The sequence below is a fragment of the Cajanus cajan genome, chromosome 7 (genome assembly GCF_000230855.2).
Source record: "Cajanus cajan strain Asha chromosome 7, NIPB_CcT2T_4, whole genome shotgun sequence".
NCBI classification, from domain to species: Eukaryota; Viridiplantae; Streptophyta; class Magnoliopsida; order Fabales; family Fabaceae; genus Cajanus; species Cajanus cajan.
In genome coordinates, this window is record NC_138523.1 from 36794750 (window position 1) to 36808712 (window position 13963).

At 28.0% G+C, this 13963-nt stretch overlaps 1 long non-coding RNA gene across 3 annotated transcripts; it reads left to right on the forward strand.

Annotated features, from left to right (window-relative positions):
* The first annotated feature begins 10427 nt into the window (after positions 1 to 10427).
* LOC109808614 (uncharacterized) lies at positions 10428 to 12954 on the forward strand. 3 transcript variants are annotated; one of them, XR_014427775.1, is made up of 7 exons: positions 10428 to 10581; positions 10666 to 11312; positions 11795 to 11855; positions 11951 to 11985; positions 12100 to 12167; positions 12350 to 12685; positions 12779 to 12954. It is a non-coding gene; the product is annotated as an uncharacterized LOC109808614 (long non-coding RNA). The 3 variants fall into 3 exon arrangements; XR_014427774.1 differs by having other exon boundaries at positions 10429 to 10581; positions 10689 to 11312; XR_002240614.3 differs by having other exon boundaries at positions 10430 to 10615; positions 10689 to 11312.
* The last annotated feature ends 1009 nt before the right edge of the window (positions 12955 to 13963 follow it).

Below are 13963 nucleotides of genomic sequence, written 5' to 3' on the forward strand. Positions count from 1 at the left end.
CACAGGTCTCCTGTTTTTCGCTTTCATTCAAGTTGTTTATACTTTATTAGTATATTGTAAAATAAAATAAAATTGAGGTTATAATGAATTTAATCTAAACTGCATGTTCCAAACTTAGCTAAACCATCGCACTGAAATTTCCTTTAAGAAATGTATATTGCAGCTGTATGTCCGAATCCATCGCCATAAAATCAAGAATAAACAATGTAAGAGCAACAAAATAAAAAGACCAGCCATTTGTAAGTAAGAGGGATGAAAATTAAGTTGTTACTTACCTCTTCTCGTGAATGTTTATGACGAAAATTAAGTTGTTACTTACCTATGCTTCATTAGTGAATCTAGCTATTCTCCTTTCACTCATTTTTTGTTAACAAACAAAATGAGGTAGGGACTTTTTTTTCAAAGTTTTTGAGAAAGTGAAACAAATTGGCTCCCTCTGAAAAAATTTTGCTATATGTAAAAAAAAAATAAAAATAAAAAAAAAAAACCGTGAAAAAAGATGGCATTGAAAAGTGAAGGGTTGAAGATTAATGGTTTCCTTTGAATTTTTTTTTTTTTTTTTGGCTTTCCTCACCATGAACGTGTGGGAGTTCAATTGGTGAACTTCAAATTTGGACCTTTAACCTATTTATGCAAAAGAAGACCATCAACTATTTTTTTTTCCCAGAATGATCATAAATCAATTTTTTATTTGATACTTCTATAAATAGATATATTTTTTTAAGTATTTTTTGTTATTGTTTATTTGTTGTGTAACATCAGTCAAAACAATCCATTTGTACTCCCTTCAGATGGTAATGTCTATGATTTTCTTCATCAGTAATTAATAAGATGCTATATATAAAACATAGTCACCTTACCCAAAAATGGTTTTAAGAGATTTTTTTGGATGAACGAATTAGTTATATATTTAATTTGATTTTTATTTATTATAATTAATATTTAACTAAATTTTAATATATTAAAATAAATTATCGATAAATCAAAATAATTTTGTGTTACGATATAAATTATTTATCATGAATTTAAAATATTTTATATATTCAAAAATATTTATTTATTTAAATTTTAAATATAATTTATATATTCAAAAATATATATATTTATTTAAAGTTTAATTATAATTTATATTCAAATATAATATTTTTTACAAACATAATTTAATTTAAATTTAAGTTATCTATATTTATATTATTAATAAAAATGATGTGCTTTTTTAGTGTACACATTTTGTAGAATGTTTTAATCAAGATTTTATAAAATATATTTTAATAGATTTATATCATAAGAATTTATAAGATTTCAAAGAATTTTATGATATTTTAAAGGATGATGTAGATTTTTTAAAAAAATAATACAATTAATAAAAAATAATTTAAATAATTAGGTTTGAATAAAGAAAAAAATCAATATAATGTTTTAATAAATAATTGGCTTTAGTTCCATGTCTTTTAGATAACATTTCTCTGCATATAACTTTATACTCATGTTATTGAATTTAAATAATATGTTTAAATTTATGATATTCATCAACAGATAAAATTATCAAAATTGATCTGACATGATAGTTTAATTTATTAACCTATTAGGTCAAGTTAGATTGGTCTATTTATTTATAGACTTGAAAAAGATTGGACCAATTTTTTTCAAAACTTGATGATGGTTAAGATTAGCCAAACATATTTTGATCATTTATGAGAATCATTATTCTTATAATTTATAATTCAAATCATAATTTATAGATATGAAAAATTTTGTCATATACCAAACACCCCCTTTAATGTTATTTATTTTTTTATTTTGCAATTAAATTCTTACAATTTATTAGTAACTCATTTTAATTTGTATCTTTATTTTTATTTTTTTATTCAAATAATTTTTTTTCTCCTTTTGAATCCATACAAAAATTAAATAATTTTTTCACCTTAATTATTTTTGGATAGCTGTGTTCTCTTTAAAATATTAATAAAAAAATCTCTAAAATATTTTAATTAAAAAACATGGAATATATATATATATATATATATATATATTTAGACTTGATACTAAAACGTATATTGATGGAGGTTCATGGGCCAAAAGCCCAACTACTAAGGAGCTCATTACTTGCTATATGTAAAAAAAAAAAAGTGAAAAATGATGGCATTGAAAAGTGAAGGGGTTGAAGATTGATGGTTTCCTTTGAATTTAGTTTTTTTTTTTTTTTTTTGGCTTTCCTCAGCATGAACGTGTGGGAGTTCAATTGGTGAACTTCAATTTTGGACCTTTAACCTATTTATGCAAAAGAAGACCATCAACTATTTTTTTTCCCAAAATGATCAGAAATCAATTTTTTATTTGACACTTTTATAAATAGATATATTTTTTAAGTACTTTTTGTTATTGTTTATTTGTTGTGTAACATCAGTCAAAACAATCCATTTGTACTCCCTTCTAATGTTAATGTCTATGATTTTTTTCATCAATAATTAATAAGATGTTATATATCAAACATAGTCACCTTACCCAAAAATATTTTTAAGAGATTTTTTTGATGAACGAATTAGTTATATATTTAATTTGGTTTTTATTTATTATAATTAATATTTCACTAAATTTTAATATATTGAAATAAATTATCAATAAATCAAAATAATTTTGTGTTACGGTATAAATTATTTATCATGAATTTAAAATATTTATATATTTAACATTTTCTATTTATTTATATTTTGAATATAATTTATATATTCAAATATAATATTTTTTACAAACATAATTTAATTTAAATTTTAGTTATCTATATTTATACTATTAATAAAAATTATGTGCCTTTTGTGTACAAATTTTATAGAGTGTTTTAATCAAGATTTTATAAAATAGATTTTAATGAATTTATATCATAAGAATTTATAAGATTTGAAAGAATTTTATGGTATTTTAAAGGATGATGTAGATTTTTAAAAATAATATAACTAATAAAAAATAAAAAGTAATTATATTTGAATAAAGAAAAAAAATCAATACAATATTTTAATAAACAATTAGATCTAGTTCCATGTCCTCTAGGTAATATTTCTCTATATATAACTTTATATGCTTTAAAAAAATTTCACCCATGTTATTGAATTTAAATAATATGTTCAACTATATGATATTCATCAACAGGTAAAATTATCAAAATTGATCTGACATGATAGTTTAATTTGTTAACCCGTTAGGTCAAGTTAGGTTGGTCTATTTATTTATAGACTTAAAAAAGATTGGACCAATTTTTTTCCAACTCGATAGGTTAAGATTAACCAAATATATTTTGATCATTTATAAGAATCATGATTCTTATAATTTATAATTCGAATCAGAATTTATAAATATGAAAAATTTTATCATATACTGTAACGACCCGACTGGCCACTACACTCACAACCACAGCGCACCGGAAACACTAGACAGAATAGAACGAGTATATAAATATAGGATCTAAAATATAAATATATACAAATGTCCCAATCCGACTAGAGTTAGGGTGTACAATACAAAAATACATCCAAAGCCACTATACCAAGTAGCTGAAACAAACAAAACATCAAAAGGAGACAGCTCCGCCTGCCAGCTACAGACTCACCACTATCCACCACCTATCCCTGCTCTGCTCCCATACATAGTATGATCATCGCAGTTCAACCACATAGAAACAACAAAAGGATAAGCTAGCATAAAAAGAACAACATATAGGAAGATTTAAGTAGTATGAACAACTACAACTATCAACACTTCATCAACATACATCTCGTTGATTTTGACGGCATAATCATCAATAAGCAAACAATGCGTCGTCACGCATATCAACTCGGAGATCTCCTACAACAATTCATTCTTTCGGCCTACATCAACTCAGCCTTGCGGCCTACAACAACTCAGCCTTGCGGCTTACATCAACTCAGCCTTGCGGCCTTCAACAACTCAGCCTTGCGGCCTACAACATCAAATATCAACATACATCACAACACAACTTTACAACTCAACACAACAACTTACAACAATATACAACTGATACAACTCAACATATCAACTTACATCAATATACAACTAATACAACTCAACATCAGCAACAGCATTATCTACTAGTCATCACATTATATTCATCCATCTCAATTCAACTCAGCATAAAACAACATTGTAAAGCATGTAATGAATTATCATCTATGCGTCCGGCGCACTCATGGTTGCGCCCAGCGCAGTACAACCAGAGAGCACTAGGGGGCCAGCGCGCCCGGCGCAAGCATGCCCGCGCCCGGCGGGACTCAACCAGAGAGCCCAAAGCTCTCACGCACTTGGCGCAATAAATAATTGTGCCCAGCGCATGCCAGGCAGAGACTCCAAGGAGTCTCTCGCGCCCGACGTGCCCAAACCCGCGCCCAGCGTGCGGAAGGCAGAGACCTCCCTTGGTCTCGCGCCCAGCGCAATTTGAATTGCGCCCGACGCCTCCCATGGCAGAGACTCCAAGGAGTCCCCGCGCCCAGCGCGGCTAAGATCGTGCTCAACGCCATGCCAGAAGCCCAAAAATGAGTCACAACTGACATCGCGCCCAGCGCGGTTCAACCCTCGCCCGGCGTGGGCCATCTAGAGGCTAACATTTTCAAGCACGCCCGGCGCACACATCTTTGCGCCCGGCGAGCTTGCCTAAATGCTGCCCTTAGGTGGCCACGCGCCCGGCGCGAAGAACTGGGCTCAGCGCGAGTTCAGCAGCAAACCTCATACTTTCGAAAACTCTTCAAAAATCTGCAAAATAATCAGAAAACTCCACATGCAATCGGTTCAAATTACCACATTTTCATCCAATAGTCCAAAAATACTACCTTTTTACACATGCAACAACAAAATAAGAAGATCCCCAAATTTTTCTCAAAACTCCGAAAAACCCCAAATCCCATTTTTCAGCCACCTCTGCTCAAAAGCCAGCAATCATCCAACAGCAAATGAGTATACACACTCAGTCCTAGCCAAACACAGTAAAATAACTAGCTTCCCTTACCTCGGGTAAAAGATCCGAGCTTCGAGAAATGGAGGACGAAGGGAAGAAGAAGGAGTTTGAAAACGAACGGAGAAGAGAGACAACTTCAGCTAGCTTTGCCCTAAGCTTGAATCAGCACCTTCTAAACCAAGGTCACCACAAGGAGATAAATCAGCAAATAGGAGAAAGGAGAGAGTGAGAGTGAGTTGAGAAGAAGAAGGTGAATCAGTCAAAGTGAGTGAAGGTAGGGTTTTTGGAAAGAAAAGAAAAGGAAAGGGTTTCACATATACCAAACACCCCCTTAATGTCATGTATTTGTTAATTTTGCAATTAAATTCTTACAACTTATTAGTAAATCATTTAATTTGTATCTTTATTTCTCTTTTTTTATTCAAATATTGTTTTTTCTCCTTTTGAATCCATAAAAAAATTAAATAATTTTTTCACAAATGATTATTTTTTAATAACTATTTCTTTTTAAAATATTTTAATTAAAAAACATATAATAAATATATATTAATATTTAGACTTGATACTAAGACACGTATGGGCATATATTTATTATTATTATTATTATTTATAAATTTTATTATATTTTTATGTTCTACTATTTTAGATTATTAATATAATATTTTAGTCATTTTTTTTATTTCTACTATTCGAAGGCAATATCTCTAGAAGAGTTATCAAGGTGACTGCAAAATAACAATTGTTATAGATCATAAAATCAGCAAAATATATATATATATATATATATATATATATATATATATATATATATATATTATTTTTTATACTAATTTTTGTTTTTATATTTAATAAATATAAAATTTCTGTCTCATCTCTAATTTTGTTAGATATAAAATATATTTGTATTTTTTTGTATTTATTTAAAAATTAATTAAATATTTTTTGTAAAAAAATATAAGAATTTTAATTTAGAGTAACATTTACAAAATTATATTAATTAAAATTCTTTTGACATAAACTTAAAATGGAGTAAAAATCACATAAATTTCAAGTAAATTCTAAAAAAAATATATTAAATTTTTAGAAATTTAAAGTAAATATGGGATGGATAAGTATATGCTCATATTTATCTTTGTACCAAATTTAATAAATTTGATATTACCCGTATCCTTATCCATGTTCAGTCAAATAGAGTATTCTTGTCAAAGTCGAAGTAAATTCAAACATTATTCATAGTACAAGTTTACTTGAAATCACTAGACATCAAGACAATTCTTGTTTGAATATGAAGGGAAAAGAGAGTGAAAGTGAGTATTTCTTTCTCTCTTTCTTTTTTACTATTGTTATGTTTTTATTTTATTTTAATACATACTACTTTATTTTATTTCCTATATATTACTCAAATACCTAATTCACCAATATTAAAAAAATAGTTAATATAATTGATAATAATAAATTTTATTTTCTATATTTTTTTTCTAAAATTAACTTTATACTACTTTTCTCTCTTAATCAATATTCATATTTCTTTTAACCAAATAAAATACATGTTATATATTACTTATCTCTCATAATAAAATTTTTTACTCTCCTAACTAATTAGAATGCATATCTTTTAAAGGATCTATAATTAATGTATTCCAACAAATTAAGAGCATGTTTTAATTAGGGAAATTTTAATTTAAAAATAACTAATACATCAAATATTATGAATTAAGTTTTATATGAAAATAACATATAATTATTTTAAGTCAGGTTTTATAAATAGGAACGAAGGTAATATTATCTTAATTATAATTAATATTTTATCATGTGTAATATATTAGATGAATTTTTATTTTATATAAAAATATTAAATATTTTTATCATATAAATTATATTTTAATTTTATTATAAATGATGTACATTGTGATACAAAATTATTTTAATCATTAATAATTTTAAATATTAAAATTTGATTTATGAATAAAACCAAGAATGATAAAATGAAAGACATAAAAGATTAAGAATTTTTTAAAAAATAATTTTTAAAAAATAATTAAAAAAACCCTCATTGAAAAATAACCTTAAAATAACTATAGTTTAGGAGGATTATTCTAATTTATTTATATATATAATATTATTTATAATTTTTTTAAATAATATAAAAATAAACTTACAAAAAATCTTTAAAAAATGTTCTCATTAAAAAATAGTCAAAAAGTTCTTATTGAAAAATGATGCCTAAAAAATTATAACCATGTTTAATATATATATATATATATATAATATTAAACATATTTCATCATGAAATTTGATTTTTTTATTATTATTATGTAATTAAGTCATATTTTGTCATGAAAATTTAGTGAAAATCACTTATAATTTTTTTTCTTAATAAAACTTTTTGTTCTTTAAATATTAAATATAATTATGTAGTTTTTTTTTATCATATTTTAATTATGTCATTTGAGTTCTTCAATTTTACATCATCGTCAATTTCAGTAAGTCCTTTTACCAAGTTTTTGTAAAAAGTAAAAAATAAATAAATTTTAGGTGACTTGACAACTTCACATATGAGTAATGAGTTGGCATTTCCAATGGCATCATAATTGTTATTATGCGATATTTTTTGGTTTCAAATAATTTATTCTCTTTGTTATTTATTTTGTTTATTTCTAATGCTTAAATTGTGTTTAATAGTGTTAGTACAAGTTAATGAAATAGAGTTTATAAATTTAGTGAATTTCATGTGAAGATTCGTTACATATTTGGATATCACAGAAATTTAATTTAAAGTACGTTTCTATTAGAGTATTTTACAATTATTAAGCAACCTATTTTGTAGAAAATTTTAGCTCTAGATTAGTACCTTTAATCAATATTTAAATTAGATAACAAAATATGGAGACTGTGATTTTTATGTTGATTTTGGATGTATTTTTGTCGATTTAAAAATGTGATAATAATAATAACAATAATTATTTTAAATAATAAAATTTGGATAATAAATCCTTAAAAATAAAATTTTTGATATAAAAGTGCGCTTTTTTTGGAACTGCCATAAAATTTGTATAATTTTTCATTGTTCTAAAGTTTAATGTGAAAGATATTTTTCTAAAAATTAAAATCAATTTCTCTTTAGTGAACTATGTATCTTTTCTATCTTAATTCACATTTTTTTTCTCCTTTTTTTTTAAGTAAAACATTGAATATTAAAATCTTTTTTCTTTTTTAAATTTTTGATATTTTTATATTGTAATAAAAAATCTTAAATTAGTTAAAAAAATTTGATTGAGTCGTGGCATATGAATAAAAAAAAGTTTATATATATATCTTATTTTATTTTTAGGGGTAACATAAACAAATTTTAAGTTATATTAATTTTATACATTTAATTAAGATAATCATCTTTAAATGGATATTGGATGATGTTAATATATTTCTTACACATAATAAATATCTCAAATATTGTTTTTGGTTCAAGATAATTTTTAGGTTTTTCTATAATTTTCCTTAATAAATTATAGTAGTGATTCTTCTGTCTTAATTTGTTTTTTTGTAGTCTCATGGTTGTGAACTCTATTAATGTAGATACTTGACATTCACTTTTAACACCTAACATCCAACATGATATTCCAAATTATCTAAAATAATTAATGTGAACGAACCTCTATATAAAGGCGTTCTCATGTTTAGGTTAGGGTTGATCCAAGTGTGACGCGAACAAAGTTCTTCTTTTAGGTTTCTTCAAAAAAAAAAATTATATTAATATTTATATAATTTTTTTAAACCTCAGTTTAAAAGTTACTTTTGTATTTTTAAAAATTTTCATTCTAAAAACTCATCTCCAAAAGATATACAAATATAATTTTTTTCAAGGCTCATCTCTGAAATATTTTAATTTTTTTATCAAAAGATATTATCATTAAATTTTAAAAGTGTCATTTTAAGATTTGCTTTACACTTAATATGTTGGGTCGATTCTGATTTAGGTATGTGACATTTGATTCATTTTTATACACTTCTTGATCATAAAATAACTTTAGTATTAAAGTTCATGTAAATATTGTCATCGGATATGTCATGACCACCATTGAATATATTTGCTAAAACATACTTTTTCCTTTATCTCAACATAAATAATTAAGAATTGAGGGAGAAAAAAATATTTTCATAAAATATCAAAAATAATTAGTTAAAGTAGAAGTAGTTTTTAAAAAAAAAATGAAATTAAAAAAATTATAATCTTAAAAAAAAAACATAAAAAGAATGCCAAACAATAATAAAGTCAGGCATTTAAAAATAAAATGTCATAAAAATCATCCTGCAAATCTAAAAGCAACATTCTATTATATATGGGTAAACAATAAAAATATAAAATTGTTCTATCACATAAAAATACAAAGTGCGTATTAAAAAAATAATTTAAAGAAACACAAACGTGTCAATATCATGCTATAAGTGATGGGGTGAAATTGGAGATTCGTAAACATTCCAGGTTTGCAAAAAGCCTGTTCCCAATAGGATGTGAACTGGATATTCCAGCTTCAAAAGCCCAACATCATTTCCTTCTTATTCTCTTTTCAATCTTTTACAATTACAAATGGAACTTTGTCAAGTTCCATTACTCATGAAAATAGTGACAATTATGAATTATAACAGAGACGAGTTTTTAGCACACTTTTATTTTAATATTAAAACTATAAAATTATGTAAAATAAGTAAGCTTCGCAAAATGTAATAATTACCAATAAATCTTAACCAAAAGTATGTTTGAGAGTGTGATGAGTGATTCACTTGTAACTAAAGTTTCTCTACAACTACCATTGTTGTTAACTTCTGCATACTTAGTTCCATTCTTTATTTCTCTCTTTCTTTTTGTTATGTATTTGTTAGGTATAGGGAATATGCGTTTTGCCTAGCTATTGGCCGTGGCATAAGTTATCTATAAATGTGAATGTCTCATTTTTTTTATAAATAAGCCAGTATATCTAGTTTAAAGACATTTAAACATGATTATAAGTGTGGTTAGATAAATTTCTCTAAAACTTTTTTTAATAGAAAAAATGAGATAAGTTTTTACACGTTATAAGTTTAATTTTTTTTAAGAAGTTATATGAGAAAATTTTTACAAATTAACTTATATATAAATTAATTTTAAATTATAAAAAAATTTATTTCACTTCTATTTTTTTTTATAAGTACTTCTATGTAAGTTTATCTAAACATGTTTTATATTTTATCATATCATTTTTATCTCGTCAAATACTACAAAAAAAATGATAAATAGTGGAGGTTATTTTGCGGAGGTTTTAAAACCCTCCTTAAATTATTAAAATCTGTCATTTTTTTGTTTAATTTGCAAAGGTTTATAACCTCCTCTAATTAAAAAATATTTTCCCATTTAAATATTTTTTCTCTAAAAGTTAAAACAAAAGGAAATTAGTATGTGACTCTACAAGTATTTCCCTCTCAAAAGATAAAAAAATCTTTTCATTTCCTTCTTAAAAGAATCAGAAAAAGAAATCCCTAAATGTATCCTAAATCCTTTGATGATTCTGGTACCTCCAAAGTGAACCCTAAATCCCGTTTGCATCATTTTGATTCCTTCTAGTTGGACGCTCTTCCTCTGCTTTGTAGGACGCTCTTCCTCTGCTTTGTATTTACAAGGTTAGCTTCACCTTTCCAAACTTGATTTGCAGTGATATTTTATTTATTAGGAGCGTTAAATCACTATTCACAGGAGACGGAGATCTACGAGAGTCCCTAGAAAAAGAGAGAGGCGGAGGAGCAGTGTAGCGAACACTTTGAGAATCCATCACTTGGGCGAGGCGCTGAATTGCGGCTTTCGCAGAAACATTCTGAGTCCTTTTGACGCTTGGGATTCCGGTGAGGGTGAGGGAGGACGAACGAGAATGCCCGTTACGTGACTGAAACGGCCCATGTGGATCCTCCTCTTGGTGACGTATCTCAACTTGATTACGGAGGAACGGTTGGGGAGGGCAAGGCCTACGATAGGGGCGTGCGCGCGGGTGCCTTGGCCATGACCGTTTTGGTTACCAAGTTGGCTCAACACAACCGCCAATACACCCTCCTCCCCAACGCCCACCGTGAGCCTCTGCCTCCTCCCCCGGCGCGTTAGCTCTCTTTTCTGTCCTCGGCATCCCAGAGAATTGTACAATGCCAGATTAGGCAACTGGTGGACGGAGAACGTGATCCTGTGAGGTATCCACTGCAGCAGGAGGCATAAATTGCCACATTGCAACTCCTGGATAACTGATAAAAGGAACCAGCTTGTTGCCGTGGGCTTGGCCTTGTGCCGCAAATGCGGCGGCCGGGATTGCAGCAAGGGGAGGCATGAAACTAGGTTGGGCATTTAATGATTTCAGTTGCTGCTCCAACTTCTCTTTTTCTGCCTTGAGCCTCTGTTTCTCATCTCTAAGTTCATTTTTCTCAGCCTACACAGCCAGATAGGAATTTGATTTTTAATACAGATGGTATTTTTCAATTTCAGCATCATTAGGAAAAGGTTGGACTTTTGAAGGCAGAAAACAATCTTCAGAGGCTGTTTCGTTTGAAAAAAAAAGTTTTTTTTTATTTCATTTTCTATTTTTACTGTTATAAAATGTCACTTTGTTTTCAGCTTATTTCTTCTTTTCAATAGTCTGTATGTGAAACAGTCAAAATAAGTTGTTTTCATTGTTTTCTATACAAATATTTGAAAACATAAAACATAACAAAAAGGTGGAATTTTTGTAATTAAAAGTGAAAATAGAAAACATTTTCTTAAACCAAGCATTACATTCTGTTACTCAAATAATGAATTTGTGATTTGGAAACTAATGACAGCTTTTACATCGTGGTGGGGATCAGGATCGGACATTTGTTCCAGATTCAATCAATTTTGGAGGTAATAGATTGTTTACAGCTGCTACCTAATTTTCTGTAAGTGATGGGAATTTCATTTATTTATTATTGAAACTATGTATATAACTGTGGTTTCAGCTGAAAGGGTTGGCAAAAAGGATCAAAAGCGAAAGGTACACTACAAAGTGTTTGTCTAATTATTTTCTCCTTCATTGTTCGATTCCCACATACCTTTGGACTATTTTCCTAATGCATTATTACTGGTCTTGAAATTTTATTTTTTACAGGCACCTGGAGCTCCATCAGCTCATAAAAGACCTAGAAAACTAAAGGCCTCAGATCTTTAGTTCCTCAGGTGAGATCTTAAATTTTGCACAGAAGATACACACTTGATCATTCTTTGTAAATTTGATATTCGTCCAAACCATTTGTGCGCTTCTGTAATATAATGTTGGTTCTTCAACTAAAACAACTAGCACAAGAATGTTTGTTAATGCAATGTATTTAATGAATATTTTTTTGCATGTTATTCGTCAGGTGCAAACCAGGAAAGGTGTTTCGATTTGTGGAATTCTTTCAATCAAAAGTATGAATGTTCTGGAAAGCGGTTGGGAACTCGAACACCTTGAAATTCTGATTGTGGTGTATTTAGTCTAACTCTAGTTCGATTTACTTGGGTCTGCAGTTTTAGGTTAATGCCACACTTGATATTCGATGTAAAAAGAAAACTGAGATCCATGGAATGAGGCGAATCTCCCATTTAACCATGTCCTGAGAAGCTTTACTTTATATCTTGGGCTGTTAATGCTGTTAAGGATACCAAGGCTTCTTGTTTGGATATGCATGTATATAAGCTTGGATTTGGAATTCCAGGTATCTTTGAAAGCTTATGTCGGGATGTAGTATGTGTGATACACCCTTGTATATAGTATATATAACTAATTATTTTTTCTTTTCTTATTTCAGCTAAATGATGCTTCAAGTGTTCCTAATACACCCTTGGATGCAAGAGGATCTTCTGGGGCTAGCAACCTTTGTTATGGATTTTATGTCATACTTTGATTTACAATAGAAATTTGAATTGTAAATTTTTGAACTATACACTGTTATTTTTGTTATTGGAAATATAATTTCTATGTCCACATTATGAGTATTCTTTTATTACATTTTTTATAGATATCATAAGAAAATGAGAAATTGTAATACATGTAAATTATGAAATTAAAATAAGTATAAAAAATTGTCATATACAAGAAAATAGGGAGAATTAGAAACTCGACTGTAAAATCTCTATTGTTAGAATGCTTTAAAAAAACCCTCCATAGTTAGTATAGTTTTAAAACATTTTTTAATAAACCTTCATAGTTAGCGTAGGTTTAAAGCCTCTTTTAAAAAACCTCCATAGTTAGTATAGGTTTAAAACCTCCTTTAAAAAACCTCCATAGTTAGCGTAGGTTTAAAACCTCCTTTAGAAAACCTCCACAGTTAGTGTAGGTTTAAAACCTCCACAAAAAAACCTCCGCAAAATACTATCGATACCAGAGGTTTTTAAGAAACCCCGCTAATTGCTTGTGGCGAATGTAACTGCGGAGGTTTTTGAAAACCTCTGCAATTTATTTTGCGGAGGGTAAAAACCTCCACTAAACGCAAAAACAACCTCCATTATTTAGCATATTTGTTGTAGTCTTCCCTCGACTTTAGGTACTTATATTTTAAAGATTATGGTTATATTTTATTACACATTTAAAATTTGTAATATTAACTTGTTGATCTTGAATGTAATACTTATATGTTTGACAATTTTTTCCCTTTTTGTTGAGTGTAAATTACATACAGATCTTAGTTGAAACAAAAGTTAGAAGAATATTACTTTTATTTAAAACTAATTTGAAAAATTAATTTTGTAATATTCATTTTTCTAAAGGGGGTATTTTTGTAATTTCTATTAATGTTTCTATTAATGACATTTTCGCAAATTTTATTAAAGTTTGAGGGGTAAATGGGTAACTTGGAACGGGCTGTTCCAAAATTGGAACGGGTCATTCCAAGCAATAAAAAGACACTAAATTTTAAGTTGGGAACGGGTCCAGAACGGGCCGTTCTAACTGGGAGAACGGGCCGTTCTGATTTTGGAACGAGCCATTTTAGAGG